The sequence below is a fragment of the Armigeres subalbatus genome, chromosome 3 (genome assembly GCF_024139115.2).
Source record: "Armigeres subalbatus isolate Guangzhou_Male chromosome 3, GZ_Asu_2, whole genome shotgun sequence".
NCBI lineage: Eukaryota > Metazoa > Arthropoda > Insecta > Diptera > Culicidae > Armigeres > Armigeres subalbatus.
This window is the reverse complement of record NC_085141.1, coordinates 407,374,872-407,379,785: the sequence shown is the minus strand read 5'-3', so window position 1 is coordinate 407,379,785 and position 4,914 is coordinate 407,374,872.

Here is a 4,914-nt window from a genome sequence, read left to right as displayed (position 1 = left end):
AGGAACAAATTGTGTTGAAGCAACATTATGTTAACGACTTATTTGACTGAGCGGATACCGAGCATAAACTCAAGGAACATAAATTGGCAAAATTTTCGTCACACTCCGAAGTCTTTCTTCATTGGCATTACATCCCCATTGGGACATTGCCGCCTTGCAGCTTAGTGTTCAATTAGCACTTCCACAGTTATTAACTGCGAGGTTTCTAAGCCAAGTTACCATTTCTGCATTCGTATATCATGAGGCTAACACGATGATACTTTTATGCCCAAGGAAGTCGAGACAATTTCCAATCTGAAAATTGTCTAGACCGGCACCGGGAATTGAACCAAGCCATCCTCAGCATGGTCTTGCTTTATAGCTGCGCGTCTTACCGCACGGCTAAGGAGGGCCCACTCCGAAGTGCTCCTGAATAAGTGTTGAACGAATTTATAGGAGAAGAAGCATGTCACAAACAATAATGTAATTTTCTGCGTCGCCATTTTTCCCAACATTGCTACCAATATATTGTATCAATAATATAATAATTATATCTATGGTGCTACCATCGTTTGCCGATGCATAGCTGCATGCATTCTATGACGCGAGTGATAAAGCCCGATTTGCATAAGTCAGGCAAAAATGGTTTCAACAACTTGATTGTGACTAAATCTGGTCTGAGTTGCATTACCTATGTGGAGCATGTGTGCTGCTAGGGGGCCTTCCCTTGTGTGATACACCATGGACATCCAGCGCCGTAGCGTGTAGTTGGCCATAGGGCGCGAACATCGCGATTCGTTCAAAAAGAAATACATAGTACTATTTTATTAGTTAAGCGCCATCTAATAACCAAACTGACTATGGGTTGGTCCAAAGGTCTATGGGTCTATAAGAACATTTCTTTTTTTTACATCATCATTTTATATGGAGCGATTTTAGTTTTGGCAGCTAATCCGTATTTCCAGGAACCTCCGGGATTGAGCTGAAGGAGCCATTTGAATTAGAAAAAAAAACCTGATAGTATCTCATTTAAAATGTTTTTTGAAAATAGTATTGGAGGCGACCGGATATAGTTTTATGTAGATATTTCGTCTATCTTAGTCTTATAAAATCATTGAACGATTAACGTTTTACTCTGTAAACGCTCTGTAGTCACTATTATATATGTTATTTGGAAATATTTAAGTTTGATACACACATTGCGATTGGTTAAATTGTTGGTCACTATTGCGGTCACCAAGGGGCCTTCGAAACCGTTATGTCTAATATGTTATGTTATAAGGAATGAATAGTGAAGAAATGATTAAGCTTTTGGATGGTGAATTCCTTCAAGGACTACATTTATTACCAATCGATTGATCAAATTACGAAAGGCCCTTTTGCTGCTATGACTGATACCAGGAAGGAGAAGTATGGGTTTGTGTAGAATTGAGATAAATTTGCTTGCTAATTTGTTTAAAATTCTAGACATAAAAACAGACCAAATCCAGAGTTGGATTTCTTTGATCCGAATAGATCCGATGGTGATTTCATCCACCAACCAACCAATCCACTTGATCCGACAGCTTCTAATAGCCATTCCGATTCCAGATTTGGTTTTAACTGAACCTACTAAAAACGTTAGTTTTTTTTCTTGAAACTTCCGACCATTGTTTGTTTAATCGACTAGGTCCGATTGCAATTCCGAACATCGATCTTTCTTCTGATCTGAATTTCCGGCCGTCTTTTTTATTAGTAAGATTCAAATTGTTCTCCAAATATAAAATTTGCGCATTTTATTTCCCCTAAGTAAAAGAGTGGTGTCCAATAAAGTTTTCGCTAAAGGCGCTGGGAGCTCGCGCTACGGCTCTGCGTACATCGTTTTGTAAGGTAACTCGCATGTCGCTTTGCTCTCTGCAAAGTCGAACAATTGTTCCCCTGAAATCGTCAACTGTAGCTCGTTTTAAGCTAAAATACTGTCTTCTTGCAAGACAAATGATGAAAGTACTTCAAGAAAAACTGGATATAAAAGTGACGAAGATGTATTTCTGGACGGATTCCAAAACTTGCTTGAGTTCGATTAATACCGGTCAAAAACTAACGACGTATATTGGCTCGCGAAAGATGTAGAATTAAAAAAAGACTTAGTGACGAAGTCTTACAGGTTGTGAAGTATGAAGGAATGGCTAAATTGACCGGATATTCTACTCAGTAACAGCACTCAATGGCCAACTGATGCACCACTGAAATTGTCCTCAGGTCTGTTAAATTAGGCATAAGTACGTTATGTATTATGGACGTCAGACCTAACGGACGTTTGGCATAAGATACGTTAGGCATAATAAACATTTGATATAATTCTGACTGGGTCATTTTATGCCTAACGTTCATTATGCCTGACGTACATTATGTTATACCTGACGTCCATTTTGCTTAATGTACTTATGCTTAATGGGGTATACCCAATTGTCCCCCACTGAAATGGTATGTTGCTATTCTGAGTTGCTCCTCGATTCGCCGGCGGATTCAGCTTGCGCGAAGGTATGTTGGTTAATCCCTGGGAGGAAGCTCTCAATAGAGTGATGAGTGATGACGTGGTTTGACAGTGCACAGAGCTTTTCTACAGGGACTTTGTCTGTGGAGCAGCTTCCGGAATATACTGTTTAACGATTTATTTAGAATATTCATGTTTCCTGTTGTTGATTTATGTTATCAACATGATAATAAAAATTTGAATTTTTATTTCCTGAACATCGATTTTAATTCTAACACAAACAAGCTCCGTGAACGGTCGCGAAAATGAGGTTAAGTCAAGATCTTGCAAATCTTTTCAAATGAATAAATCATGTCGTCAGGCAACAAGTAAATTTTCAACAAGAAAAAAATCAACGGAGGCGCCACCTGAAAAGATCATTATTTTTCTTGTTGTTGTGGAAGTCAGTTCCGTCTGGATCTCCTCTTTCGGAAAGTCGCTGGAAATGGTATACACGCTCGATAGATAGCATCGAAACATGCGATTTACAAACTTAATTTTTTTTACCGAGATCTCAGCAATTTGTTAAACTTTTACCTATAGATGCGCACAGAAGAAACCCAGCTAAGAAACGTAAATTTTCCCGGGATATCAGTTTTTTTATTTTGCTGGCGCACGGATGTGCGGATTTTGCCGAGCTGCAGAAATTCAAACTGAGTGTGTAACTGTTTGAAATTCTCATTCACTCCACATTTTTTTCTTTTCATAACGCACGTGTAAAAACTAGTTCCTTTAAAACAAATTTAAATTAATAAAATTAGTACTTCATTGATTAAATAAAGGATACTAGTGACAAGCCCTGTGGAAATGAACCTGTATAGTGTCCTGTTGACTATTTCACGTGGTCCAAAAGGTAAATTCCTTTTATCAACGGAATAGGCCTGCAGGTGAGCACTGTCCTCGATATTAGCTTTCAACTTTTTCTCTCTTCACAATTGCTCACTGAAGTTAATCTGGCCTTAACAATTTGTTTGCAGAACACTTTTGGTTCTTGTGGTCTGTAATATACTCCTCCTGTCTTGATTTTCTTTGTGCAATTTAATGTGGCATTGGTACACTATGTCCTGGTAGCCGAGCATCTCCCAAAGAAAAACTTGATATTTCCGGATTATAACTTCTACGATTTTGCTTTCAAGTCCAACAAGGTTCGGGTGGTATTTCCAACCATCAACGACAAATCAACGATAATTTCAACATTTCGCTTTCATAAGGTGTTCCCATTCTTCATGGAGCGTACTTGAGATTGTGCTCCGCAGTCATTCAAGCCACAATCCCTTCTCACTTAGTCAAATGCATTCTTCTCTACTCTTCATTCCCTACGGTCTTCAATACTGATCCGGCATATATAGGGTTAGGTGATCCCCATCTAAAATCGTTTACTGAGGCAAGAAAGAACGACAGTTACTGTGCGTGATATCCGCGAATGGTGAAACTGAAGCACAACGTCGCCCATGTCTGCTCCCAAATGGAGCCATATAAAAACCGACGCCATCAGATTTATTTAGCCTAATTTAGCCGACAGTTCTTATCTTAGTAAATGATCTGATTGGGTTGACCCCCTGTTGGGTCACTTAAAAGCATTTGCAAATTATTGTATTGCAGCAGCGAGATAGTTTCATCCCGCAAGTACAGAAATTAACATCTTCGCTCTTATTTGTCTCCATGTGTTGTTGCGATTCGGTTTCCAATAAACACTTAGGCTTGCTCGTTTGTTTGTTCTTTTGTATTACTATCATCAATAAATAATATACCAATTACTTATATGGTAAGATATTCTTCTGTGATTTTGTTCTCTTGTAGGATTACTTATTCTTTTGGTTTCTCATCTTTTGCCATAAACTAACAATATTTTATCTTTTGTTCAGTGTTGTTGTTTTGTATCTGGGTATTTGTTTTTGTGTTTTTCGATTTCGTATTCTATCTTTTAGCTTGTATTATGGTTTTATTTATTTCATTGTTCCTGTTATGTTTTTATGCACGTGTGTGAGTGAGTTTCGCCGAATGTTCGCGCTTGCGTTGTGTATGTGTAAGTGTAGTATATATAACAATGTACGCTCTAAATAGGATCTGGGAGAAATATTCACTGCTTGTGTGTTGTTTTAGTTTCATCTTCATTGCTGAGTTGTTGCTACTACTGTTGCTGCTGTTGCTGTCGTCTAAACAATGTGATGGCAATGTTTCAAAATACGTCTTCACCCGCGCTAGACGTGTCACCGTTCTGAGTGGATGTGATCTACTAATATTTTGAGTCTCTCGCTGAGCACGATTTCATTGTGTTGGTTGGTAACCACACTGAAAGGATGCCTACTTCAATTAGGCATTGGTCACTACCAGAGTCCACTTTGTACTCCGCTTCATCCGCGTCTCCAATGTATAACATATCCGTTTGACAACTAACGGATCATCCAAGGGTTTTCAGAAGT